Source organism: Calidris pugnax, unplaced genomic scaffold, assembly GCF_001431845.1.
Source record: "Calidris pugnax isolate Ruff unplaced genomic scaffold, ASM143184v1 scaffold231, whole genome shotgun sequence".
In the NCBI taxonomy this organism is placed as follows: domain Eukaryota; kingdom Metazoa; phylum Chordata; class Aves; order Charadriiformes; family Scolopacidae; genus Calidris; species Calidris pugnax.
In genome coordinates this window covers 132,407-146,001 of record NW_015090996.1, presented here as the reverse complement: position 1 = coordinate 146,001, position 13,595 = coordinate 132,407, and the positions used below count along the sequence as shown (strand labels likewise).

The 13,595-nt window shown below is 43.1% G+C and overlaps 1 long non-coding RNA gene across 1 annotated transcript in view; it reads left to right on the top strand.

The window, feature by feature from the left end:
- LOC106895779 overlaps positions 1-13,595 on the top strand; it is an 89,136-nt gene that overhangs the window by 9,211 nt on the left and 66,330 nt on the right. The window contains exons 2-3 of the long non-coding RNA XR_001413510.1: positions 5,587-6,131; positions 7,997-8,118. This is a non-coding gene — a long non-coding RNA (uncharacterized LOC106895779). The remainder of the gene's footprint in view (positions 1-5,586; positions 6,132-7,996; positions 8,119-13,595) is intronic.

Below are 13,595 nucleotides of genomic sequence, written 5' to 3'. Positions count from 1 at the left end.
TGGAAAGGGCGCATTTCTGGGATATTAAATACTGGTATTTTAAAACTTTAATTTCCCTCTTTTTTTTGTTTTGTTTTAGTTTTTTTAGGAGGTGGCAGAGAATGGCAAAGAGAAGTCATAATTGGCCACTTTTTGGGAAAAAAAAATCCAGTGTGGGTTTTTTCCACACTCATATTGCTTTATAATAGAGGAAATTCACCAGCTGAAGAGCTTTTGTTTGTCTTTCAGCTTCACATTTTAACAACTGATGTAAGGATAACTAATACAATCCTCAGGAAACTTACCAAGAGGCTTGAGGTCACTCTGTTTTACACTATGATGCTGTTACTAAACAAATGATTTTTATTTTGTCATAGCTGTATGTGTAGCAAAGTGTAGTAACAGTTAAAATCCTTTCTTGATTCCAGGATGGTAACTTTTCTTTTCTATTCTTCTCTTTCAATTTTATATCAACACCTGAGAACAGGAATTAAAATAATAATAATAACAGCACAAAGTGCATAGTTGGGTAAAGTTGCCGGTTTTTGATTAAGATAAAAATCTGGACTTATTTTTTCCCTGGTATAATCTAAAATCAATTAAGAATGCTGAAGCTCTCCCTGTTCTTCCCCTTGTGACATTTATTTATTCTAATTCTCAGGGCCTCAAAGACTTGTGTTTGTTCTCTGTCACTCATTAGCATGTGTGGGATTGGAATCTGTGGGATTTCTCTGTTTAAAAACACAATGTTTTCTTCTCCAAAGATGTCAAGCTCACGAAAGTGTTGATTTGTTTTAATGACATACGTTGAAGTAGAAGAATGATGAACAGTACTTCTCTCTTATCAGATTAATGATCAATTACGTGGACGTCATTTATGTGCTCTACGTTTGCTCTGTTTCACATGCTGTGCCCAAGCATAGCACGGCTTTAATTTACTGGTTTTCTGCTGGTAGGGCACTAGGTAGTGTGTTTTTCATGGCACAAGTCAAATTCAGTTTAACTTGTTCTTTTTAACTCTGAGGGGATCTCTTCAAACATTTCTAATTCCCATTCTGGTTCTTCCAACAGCATCTCTAACAAACAGAACTCATTTGCCTTAAGAGTCCGTAACACAACTGTGTGGTGTGTTTTGCCCAGCATATTGCCTAATGCATTTTAATTTTCATCTAGAGAAGCAGAAATTGTCTCCTCAGATATTTGCAGCAAAGATTACACTGGCATAAGGCAAAATGAGAAGTGTGCTCAATTGTTTGTCCTGCGCTGTCTTGGGAGGTAACTTGCTCCCAAGTAAAAAGCTTCTTGCTTTTAACATGCTGTAGCTTCTTGGTTATTTTTAGCAACATAGATTGTTCTTAATACTAAAATGCAGACCTGAAAAAATGAAATCGAATGTCAAATAAGTTGAGATGATCATCTGGGCTACCTTTGTATGGGACTATATGAGAAAAATGTCCAGAGAAGGAAAAAATTGTAGAGAACTTGTAGCTGAGGCTCTCCCTTAGGCTCCAAAATCAATGGTGAGGAGCCTGAAAGTTTGTGATCTGATGGGTGAGTTAGTGCTGGTTTTGGTAAAATGTCCCAGAAGCTGAGATGCTGGAATCTTTGATACGTTTAGATGCCCCAACGGAAAAGCAGCAGGATGAATTCCGTACAAACTCCTGTGTCTGACTACAATCTGCCCAAAACTTCTTGGTTTTGACCACTCAACAGTTTCCAATGAAAATCTCTTTTGTTGGGCAATTGCCCAGTAAGTGTAATAAGATCCATATTGAACTGTTGACATGATAACATATCAACGATTAATAGCTCATTGCTCAAGTGGATAAAAGGACTGAGAACATCTACAAAAGGCTACGTTGAACTCTGTCATTCATTTGATGAACGGCCTGAAGAATGCCAATGTTGTTATTAAAGACTTGCTGACTCCATCGAGTGCTCTCCTGTCGGCTGATTCTGCCCAAATATCTCCACAGTCCTTATTGTCTTCTGTTTGTTTTCAGTCGCACAGACTTTTACATGAAGACAGAGTGGGTTTTGCCCGTGAGTTCATCTGCTTCTCCGTTTGGTCGCTGGCTGAACTCCTATTCCCCCGTGACATCATTGTGTTCCTCGCTTCAGCTCTCACCCCCCGGGATCGGAGCATCTTTTATTTGTCCTCTCTGGATCAGACAGGTGGAAGAGCACTGCAGGTCCCCTGCAGAGCCTGTTTTCTAGCTGAATTGATGTCCGAATTGAAGCTCCTGGCTCTAGACCCCCTGGAAATAAATGCCAGCTGGGGTGCCAGTCACAGCAGTAGCCACAGTGGCTGTCAATTAATAACAGGAGGGGCTAAACAAGTCTTCATCTGTCTTTGCACAAATATCCTTCACAGCATAGTGGGTCAGGCGAGGAGAGACCACACGATAGGCAGGCAGGATTAACTTGGAAATGGACACCCTAAAAATTAGTGCAGCGGGGGTGTAAAGCAATGAGGGATCCTCTGGAACAGGACTGAAAGGTCAAGATAGGTTTTTTCTCCCAAAGCCAAAACTAATTTGACATACATGAAAGGACCTTGGCTTGCATACCCCTACATATATATTGTAAGTATATTATACATATATAACACGGGTAGGTATGTATTCGAGGTTCACATTCAAATACTACAGGTACTGTTAGTAGAGTCTAACTGTTAAAAAAAGAAGGAGATTCAAAGGATTTAATAATGAGATTATTTCTTTCTAGATTCTTCCTTCCCTGACCAGGCAGGAAGTAAGAAATGTCAGCTTAAGGAATATTAAAAAGATGATATAAACTGTCTTCTCATAATATCTTAATTTTTGTAGTAAAGCACTAGGGACTTGCAGAGTCCTGTAAGACATGCAAAGAAGCTCATTCCTGCATGGCAGAAACATGGAGCTGCATAAAGAACACTCCAGTAACCTGGCTGTGTAAAAACCTTAGCGAAGAATCTAATACAGGATAAGTTGGCTTATTGCAGCCTTTTTTTTTCCATCATGGTGGCTCCCCTGGGTGCATAAGAGATTGAGAAAGAAGCATGAACTTAAACCCTGACAAGGTCAATATCTTTCCAAGGAACAGATGGCCACAGCTTTGCCTCCTCTTTCCTTTATGGAGTTTTGGGACCAGGGCAATGTTTGGGGATGGTGCGGTTTAGAGCACAAGGCTCTGTTATTTCAGACTTGTAATGTGATTTTCAGTTGTGTAACTCTGAAAGTGGAGAATGGAATTCCAAGAGATATAAGAAGGCAGGAGCTGCATTACCACAACTACAGAACAAATGGTGACTTGGAAGACACTGTCATGAAAGAACCTGGAGGTTTTAAAACTCACCTCTTGAGTCACACAGCATATGGTGCTCAGAAGAGCTTAAGAGGTTAAGAGCTACCTAAATAAAATATTCACTGTCCAGTAGCCCTGGAGCTCATTACCCGTAAATACTACAGGGTTTATAGGTATGCCAAGGAGGCAGAGGAGATGAAATGTACTTCTGCCTTCAGAAGGGGAATTAATGTAATAGCATTCATTCCTTTTATAGATAGTACTGCTATTTAGGAAGTCCTAAAGTACATGATGTCTTTGCTGATTAAATTTCCTGTGTAAGCAAAATGTTCATGAAGTTACATAACTTCATTTTTCTCCCTACCTCATTGCTGGCAGCAAAAGCACGGGTTTCTGGAGCCCTCCAGGCCTTGCTTCCTCTCCACTTCAGTCTCCACTTCTCCTCACTAAAAGCAAGGAGTAAAGAGTGGAGGGAGAGCAGGGGAACTCTGAGAGAAAGAGTAGTGCTGTTGCAATAATTCCTTCCTTCAGCACCATATGCACTTCTTGCCTTCCTCTTCCATCCCTCATCAGGTTCCCTGTGGGCCTGATGCTTCCCACCTGAGGTCATTCATGCAATCCTGACTCAACGAAATGGCCAAAGTCACTTCCCTTTTTATCCCTGGTGAGCTGAGCTGAGAAACCAACGCCGCCTCTTCAACTGTGTTTGAGCCTCCAAGATGTCTCTTTTCCTCCCACTTGTGCCTCACAGTCTCTTTCCCACATTGCAGAGCCCCTTTCCCAAAATGTAACCATTGGTGGGTTGGTGAGTAGAGACTGTCAAGTTGTGAGACAAACCTTTGGCCAGAGGATGTCAGACAGGCATCCTCTGCATCCTCCTCTGCAAACAGTTCAACAGAAACAATTGTGCTGGGGAGCGTTTTGGGCATGTCCTCCAAGGGAAAAATTATAGGGGGTAATTTTGCTGCCTCTGGGCTTGCTTATCTGACTTTTGTATCCCTTTGTGGTACAGCAGGCCCTTGCTCTGTTTTTTTTTTTTTAGCCAATTTAATGGGTGATTCAGGGCAAGAGGAGTCTATTTCAAAGTTTCCATATTAATTATTATGAGTCAAAGTAAAAATGAATATAAGATTACTTGTTTTGCTCAAGTGACACTGTCCAATCTGATTAATAAGTACCCTTCTGCTGACCTCAAAATATGCTGTAAAACTTCTTCAAGATAAGGACCAAAAAATGTACCAAGACACTTCTCCTGTTCTTGTATTTGTTTATTGTACTTCTGCTCCAATTTCCTTTGCTGCCAACGGCTTTTAAATACAAATGAGCAAACTGTGGGCCAAATTAAAGGAAAGAACAACGATTTTTAAAGAAAATGGTGGGAGCTCAGCAGTGGAGTGCATATGAAATCAAAGTTTTATTGTGCAGAATTTTGTAATACAGAGATTCCCTCTCAACAGATGGATCCTTGCCCAGCTGTGTATAGAGAGGTGATGTCCTCATGGCTGAACCCTTTGGTCCACTGGACTTGGATGGGAGAGCTTAAAACATCCTGTGCAGGGTTTAAAAAGTCAAAAACCAAAAGCTGTTAGCGCCAGGGAATCTTCAATCTGGAAATTAAGAAAAAACATCCTGTGCAGGGTTTAAAAAGTCAAGCCCAAAAGCTGTTAGCGCCAGAGAATCTTCGATCTGGAAATTAAGATAGGGGAAAAAAAAGTCACATGGGGAGAGGAGACACTTCTGAAAAAGGCTCTAAAACACCGCTGGTTTTCGTCAGTATTCTGCTAGCTATTATCTTGCATTTTTGAGTCTCTTGGCATGGGGTGATGCAAATCTGCTGCATGGCTCTGGGAGCAGTGAGTGAGAAGCTCAGCACACTCTGGCCGCTCATTTAGAGTGAAAGCTGGAGATACAAACCATGCCACAAGCCTTTTGCCTCAAGAATTGAGAAAAGCTGCTCTTTTGTCCCATTCTGCCTCTCCAGGAATCAGCAGCAGCCCTCTCTCAGACAACACATGATGGAAGAGTCAATGTTCTCTTCAGTCAAAGCCTTTCTCTGTAGTGCCGTTTGTCTCATTTTTGGCAGCGATCAGCAGTTTTGCTCAGTGTACGTGGGACACTTGCTGCAGACAATTTACAAACATCAGGGGAAAGAAGGGAGTTGGTGGTGTTTTTGAATTCCCATCAGTTCTTCTTGTTTTTGTTGCTTCTAATGAGTAGCTGAAAAACAAAACGAGTGTTTTATTTCCTGATGAACACAAATATTTGTCCAAAATAACTTAAATTGTTTATTAACGTGACTCCATTTGAACATTTCTTTTTTAGGAGCCATGTGAAAGCTTTTATTTCTTCCATGATGGATATTTGTCATCAGCTCATGTGAATGTTTTGGCGAACCAAAGGCTGGATTGTTCTGTTTTGCTTGCTCGGATTGTGAAATGGGAATATCCGTAACATGACAGGGCATGAAAGAGCCTGAAATGAATTAAGGCTGTACTTTAATGAATGGGCTTTTCATCTAGTGGATTCTTTGTAAACAACTGTGGTAAATCCACTTTCAGCAAATCCAAAGGATGGTTGACACATGCATTTCATACGGGTGGCTCCTAGCAGACTAGAAATGATGATGCATCGTTACAGATGGACCATTTTTTCGGCAGATGAGTGTTCTTGCTATCCCATTTCAGCTGGAAGAACTGCTCTGGTGTAGAGCCAATACAGTATGTACTGTGTTTCATCTGATTATCTCAACTCAAAACCTGGACAGATGAGAACATTCTGAAGCTGGATACTCCAGGGATCATCCAACCGACGCGGATCTCTCAGCCTTCACTGGAAAGGGGGCAGGTTTCTACCTGCTGAATTATTTGGTAAGTTGGGCTGAAGGTAACTGAGTCAATGGATATTCTATGCTGAAGGTGGAAAAAATTAGGCAGGCATATGCAAGTAAAACATGTGGTAATGCCCCGTGATTCATTCAAAGCTGTGTATTTATTCAGATGAGGAATTGGTCTGGGCAAATAATGCACCTGACTGGTTTTCACTTTTTGAACCATAACAAAGATAACACCTACAACCCATCCTTAAGAGAAAATTAAAGAGGTCTGTATCCAAATGTAAGTATCATGGAAAATGTTGTGACTGTGCATCTGTTGTAAGTATTTGACAACGCTGAATTTTGCCAAGACAACTGTGCCAAAAAATGTGGGTCATTAGAAAGCAGGAGCTGTGAGGAAGCACAGGCAATAAGTTGGATCATTTTGCTCTGCTGATCTTTTCAGGAAGGAGAGCAGTTGAGGGCAAACGTACTATTTGTTCCTTAAGGGATTACTAACCCACTAGAAACAGAACCTGATGTACATCTAGCCACCTAATTTCTCATGCTGGCGTAGGCTTATGTCCCTTTTTGCTTTCAGACACATCTCACAGAGTATGACAGTTTGCATGGGAAGAGTTCAAGGCGACTGACGCTCGCTGTGTGCTCCTCTTCACTCCAGAGAGCACTGGAGCTGAGCCCTGTAATCACAACCCCAAATAAACATCTGGGATTCCTGATTGCCAGCGGGTTCCTTGGAAAGTCACGTACACCCAGTGCTAGTCTGGAGAAATGTTTTTGTGGGATATGTGGCAAGAACACTCCTCATGATACCTGCGCCCCTTGCCTGTGTCCACTTTTTATTGTTGAAAGTACTAGCATGATTTTCAGCCCCTGGTGATCCCTTTGTGTCAGATTTTGTATTAACCTGCTGTTAGCTTCCAGTTCCAGCTGCAGGCACTGAGTCATACCTGTAGAAACACCTCCTACCGCTCGGTGAGGCAATGGACTGCGAACGAACTTACCGTCATCAATCAAAATGATTTCCCAAACTTGTTCCTGGCTTTTGTTGACCCTGCGTTTTCAGAGCTGAGAATGCGAAACGCAACCTCTGTAGCTCAGGGCCGAAAGTTTGGATCAGATCAGAGACACTGTTCCTTTGCACTCAAGAGAATAATTGCCACCAGCTCGCTGGTGGGACTACCTGGAGAGGTAAAATATAAAAATCCTTGCACGGGTAAGCAGAAACTCCATCTTTGCAGATCTTTTAAGCTAATTAAGTAGGTGGTTGAATGTTTCCAGGAGGAGCGCATGGGGAGATGTGAACACAGCAGAAGACAACTTCTCTTGACTTTTTTTAAAGGATGCTCTGATTTTTCAGTCTAACATTTGCACAGCGCTTGCTGGGCATAATAGCAGATATACCTAATGTGACTGTAGGTTTATCCTACATTGAAAGGCACCAGCTGGTACATCACATACATTAGAGTCTGTCAGTGCATCAGTGACCCTATTAGTGTGCAGTAAACAGATGCATACCCTGGAAACATTCCCATCTCCCTAACTATGTTAAGTCTGACTCTTTCCATATTTAATAACAAGTCATTATGATAGATAAGGCACAGAGGATACAGAATTCAGTCAAATGAGTGTTTCAGGACTAATTTAACCATGGTAAGCAAGGGGTTAACATGGAAATTAGATGCCAGAGTAGACATGATAAAGCAATTTATCAAATTTAGCAAGAGTGTCCATTCTAGTCTGACCATGATGTAGACTGACGCTGAACTGAAGGTTATTGACCTGGCCTGGTTCACATCTGACGGTGCTGATCTTGAGAGCAAATGAATTCTGGTGCCTGTGGGCTTGTAGGGCTTCCAGTTTCTCAGCAGATAAGCATTGGCTGGCCTTCTCTTTCAGACTGGATTGTGCAAACACACCCCTAATGATTCCCACGGATCACGCAACTGGAATGAGATGGGCTGCTGGAAGCAGCAGTTACTGAGATCTGGCACTGGTCCTCTCTGATTGTGTGGGACACGGTGAGTACTTGCACGTGCATTAACTACACACGTGTCTGCTTCCACCCAAGCCTATGAGAGAGGAAGGCTCAGGCAGCAGTGCCCTATGGCACAGGGCATTGAAACACTCGTTCACACATCTGGATCCATCTAACTTTAAATTTTAGATGCCTAGATATTACCAAGGAGTTTTTCCCCTTAAGCTATGGCCTGTACGTGGCCTGGCTAAGAGCCATGTAGAACCATAGAATGACAGAATTGCCAAGGTTGGAAGGGACCTTAACACATCATTGAGTCCAACCATCAACCTAACACTGACAAAACCCGTGTCCCTCAGCACTACATCTACACATCTTTTAAATACCTCCAGGGATGATGATTCCACCACTTCCCTGGGCAGCCTGTTCCAATGCTTGATAACCTTTTAGGTGTAAAATGTTTTCCTAATATCCAATCTGAACCTCCTCTGGTGCAACTTGAGGCCATTTCCTCTTGTCCCATCGCCTGTGACTTGGGAGAAGAAACCAACCCCCCCGGCTACACCCTCCTTTCAGGGAGTTGGAGAGAGCGAGAAGGTCTCCCCTCAGCCTCCTTTTCTCCAGGCTGAACACCCCAGCTCCCTCAGCTGCTCCTCACCAGACTTCTGCTCCAGACCCCTCACCAGCTCCATTGCCCTTCTCTGGACACGCTCCGGCACCTCAATGTCTTTCTTGTAGTGAGGGACCCAAAACTGGACACAGCACTCGAGGTGGTGTAAAGTCAATCTGCTCTGTAGCCCTCAGTGTGGCACTTTCAGTTCTCCTCCAGCAGCCAGCAGTGGATGAGGAGCATGAAAACGTGCCTCCTTTCCAGGGCTGCTGCAGACCCATTGCATTCTGAGCTGAGCTGCCCCAGATGGCTGAACTGTAATGATCTCAAAATGTAGGCTTTCTGCTTAGAAACAGAGCCAACTGAGCTTTGGTTTTTTGGAGACCTTGCTCTACTCCACACTTGATGTAATCAGGGTAGCCTGATATAACCAAGGTAACGTTGATTGTAATTGAAAAGCAAACATTTGTGTTGAAAATAGCCTCTTGTAATGTTGCAACAATTTGTGTTGGTTTACTAGGGGTTGCTATGGACTAGCTGCTTTGGATAAACTTACAGGTTATCCTAATCAAAACCAAAATTCTCTAAAATACTATAATTCTTCTTAGTCTATGCATGTTTTATTTGGAAGTGGAATTGAAAACTTGTCTTCATAGCATTTCAGCTAAACTTTTGCAAATATTTGGCTGATTTAAATTTATTTTTGAGAGTGTTTCCATCAAATTCAGAAAAAAAAGCAGTCTTTTTTTTAAACAAATATTCTGAATTTTCTAAGGTCTCCAGTGCATCTTAAGCAATGGAGGTAAAAATGTTGTGCAAAAGAAGAGGTTTGAGACAAATATATATAAATATATATGATGCTGCAAGATTTTATTATTTTTTTTTAATTAAAGTAGAGATTGGTCTCAGCCAGGTAGCATTCATACTGGCTTCTTGTGTGGGTAGAAAATGATCCATTGCACCTAGAGAGTACCAGAGCCAACTGCCTGGGCAGCCAGAAGACTGAAACCACTTTTACTGGTGCAAAGCTTCTTTCTAACTGTTTCTATAAACCTGAGAACTGACTTGGCTGTTTGCTTACCTCCCTCTCATCTGACCCTAGCGAGCTTGTTACTTGTGCTGCTCAGTGCTTTTCAGGAACCCAAGGTGGTGGGTTGCTGCAGTGCCTCTAAACAGCAGTTTCGAGAGACAATTAAGAAAACTGTTTTATTTGCATCCAGGCGGCTGCCCATGAAGGTTCAGGCAAATTTTTTATAGAATCATGGAATTGTCTTGGTTGGAAGAGACCTTTCAGATCATCAAGTCCAACCATCTACCCAACAGTGAAAAAAGCCATCCCTAGACTATATTGTTAAGCAATTGATGTCCATGAGCTCTCAATGAGTAACACAACGCAATGGCTTAGGGTTTTGCATGGTATAAACCAGGGTGTAAATTTTGTACCTGTTGGCTTACTCATATTCAGGCCCTGCCTGATATTAATAGGAGCAAATCTAGTTGGATCTTCTTGGACAATGGTTATCCCATTTTCGAGCATCTATTGAGGTCTTGATAGGTCCTTTGATTCCATACAGCAAAAAAGCCAAGGTCTTTCAAACACGGTCACCGATCTGAGTTGTGTCAAAATGTCACTTTTCATCAGAGTCTGAACTGTTTGGGAAGAGCTACATGTGTTTGTTCCCATGTGCTCTGTCTTCCTCTCTCCTTTACTTTTTCCCCTACCCCACCCTCTTCCCTCCTTCCTGTCAAAACAGTGACAGCTTATGTTTTGCAATATGGGCAAGGTACGAATTTAGCAAAATTTAAAATAGTAGAAAATTTTGGCTGTCTTTAAAGTCTGCTTTCCTGTGTTGCCTAGCACGGGGGTAAAAAGTACCTCCACCTTGCCCCTCTCCCACCAAAAAGACATCAGTACAAGACACTATAATGCAAGACAATATATTCCTGTTAGTTAAAATGCCTCTTTATTTTTTAGGCGAACAAGCAGAGTCCTTTCCTCACCCTCCATCCCCCTCTCATGCCAAAACAAAGCAAAGGCCAGCAGGACCAGAGTGTGCGAATTCCACTGCCTCCCCCCTCGGCCACGCACCCCCTTCCCTCCCGCAGGGAGGTGAGCATCGTCCACACATCATCTGAGACAGGAACAATATAACACAATCTGTTTTCAAATTTTCTAAATATTTCCCAGCTTCCATTGCAGGCTGTTGTCTTCAGGCTGGAAATTTGTGCCAGGAACTCCCCACCAGCATTCTTCTCTGCCTTCCCGAATCATTCGGACAGCAAACAAACCTTTTCTTGACTCACTGGTTTCTGCAAAAAAAAAGTGTTTGTGTGTTTGTGTTTATTCCATATGAAGGAGGAATGGCTAGACTGCAGTTTTTACAGCTCGCAGCTCTCCAGTGAGTGCTATAAATAAGATCTTTGACAACACAGGGCTGCTTTCTCCTCTGCATATTTCTATCTGGGAACAGGACTTCTCCCTTCCCAGAGCACCCAGGGTGCTGCTGAGTTGGGTAGGAAGCAACTGCCGGGCAATTTTCTATCCCCTCCGAGCCCATAAGGCTCTGGGACATGTTGTGCCATCTATAGCTGGGTTTACTGTCTGAACAAAAAGCCTTTGATGTAATAAACGCTGTGTACAAAGTGCAGTTTCACGGGATAATATGATCATCTGTATTGCAGTGAGCTGTACTGAGTGGCTCAGTCTAGACAGGAATGTGTTAAATTAGTACCAGAACAATTCAGCAGACACTAGAATGAACTAGGAGAGGAAATTTTTTTTTCTACTTCAAAAAATGTGAGCTGTTCAGTGCCAAATAATTAAGTTGGGCTGTAGAAATTTTCAGTATTCATCATCAGAAGTACTTAAAGTGGTCACATTATGTGCTAGTCCTTGTCTGTGAGGTCCTCTGCACTTGACAGTTGCAAAATTGACTTCCCAGGGAGGTGGTGGAGTCTCCTTCTCTGGAGACATTCCAAACCCGCCTGGACACGTTCCTGTGCAACCTGCTCTGGGTGACCCTGCTCTGGCAGGGGGGTTGGACTAGATGATCTCCAGAGGTCCCTTCCAACCCCATAGCATTCTGTGATTCTGTGAAAAGTTTGCCCTGCCCTATATGAGCACATTTGTGCCTGGTCGTGACTACATTTTGAGCAGGAATAATCCTTGATGGTGTCCATTTGTTTCCTCACTGCTCCAGCAACGTAGCACGCTTGCATTTCTCCATATTCTTTCCTCTGGGTCAACCCACCTTCACTTTCTGCTTTTGTGAAGTGCTATTGGAGCAAGTGTCCTGCCATTGAGTGTTTGTGTTCCAGCTCTCCCGCTCTTCACGGAGCTGTTCCAACACAGAAAGCACAATTCGGTGATTAAAGCAAAGAAAGGAGGTTAATAGACTGTGGTTCAGTTTCTCAATAGGGCATCAGTAGCTGTCATGTTTTAAGTTCCTTGAGCCAGGGGATGTGACACAGTTTGCAGGCGTTCAGCGTCAGGCAAACACAGTGAGTTCCCTTTCCATTCCATGAGGAGCAGAAAGTTTATGTCTGACTTGAGTCTGCTCCCATCTCTGTGTGGTGGCCTTTTAACAGAGTGTACTTTGGGTTTCTCCACCGGTTTGAGCTAATACAGAGCTGTGGGCACCGTGGGCCATGCAGGCAATTCCTTTTGAGGCGATCTACTGCTAAACCAGCTCAACAGTTCTCCAGAGGAGCGTGAAGACTGCTTTTACAGCTGAATACAGTGCAAGGATTGAACTATGGGCCTTTCATCTTAGAGGTAGCTCCCTATCATATGATGTTGTTATGAAGAACAAAGTTAAATCTTCCAAAGTTTGGTGTTACACAGCTAAAAGTTTGCACAGGGCTTTAGAAAAACAAGAGCATCTACATTATTATAAAAACAGAGCTCTTACTTATATATAATGAGGTAAAGTGAATATATTACAGTTTAACAGCTGATTTGGAAAGTCCTTGTCACTGTTCCCAGAGTTTCAAAGTCCAGGAGTATGAAGAATTTTTGAAGAAACTAAGCAACCATAACTGCAATGGACAATTTGGACAAAATGGACACATGAAGTTCAACCAAGCCAAGTGCAGGGTCCTGCACCTGGGACGTGGCAATCCCAGGCACAAATACAAGTTGGGCAGAGAAAGGCTGGAGACCAGCCCTGATGAGAAGGACTTGGGAGTGCTCATGGATGAGAAGCTCAATATGAGCTGGAAACGTGCACTGGGAGCCCAGAAAACCACATCTTGGGCTGCATCAAAAGAACTATGGCCAGCAGGTCACAGGAGGTGATTCTGCCCCTCTACTCTGGGCTCGTGAGACTCCACCTGGAGTACTGTGTCCAGCTCTGGAGTCCTCAACATAGAAAGGACATGGACCTGTTGGAATGGACCCAGCAGAGGGCCATGAAGATGCTCAAAGGTCTGGAGCACCTCTCCTATGAAGACAGGCTGAGAGCTGGGGTTGTTCAGCCTGGAGAAGAGAAGGCTCCGGGGAGACCTTATAGTGGCCTTTCAATATCTGAAGAGAGCCTACGGGAGAGCTGGAGAGGGACTCTTTGTCAGGTAGTGTAGTGACAGGACAAGGGATAACATTTTTAAATTGGAAGAGGGGAGATTTAGATGAGATATTAGGAAGAAATTCTTTACTGTGAGGGTGGTGAGACCCTAGCCCAGGTTGCCCAGAGAAGCTGTGGCTGCTCCATCCCTGGAGGGGTTCCAGGCCAGGTTGGATGGGATTTTGAGCAACCTGGTCTGGTGGGAGGTGTCCCTGCCCAGGGCAAGGGGGTTGGAACTGGATGATCTTTAACGTCCCTTCCAACTCAAACCATTCTGTGATTCTATGATTCTATGATTTCACACAGGAAATGAACTGACTGTTTGGAAGAATGGTTCCTGTGTCGTAG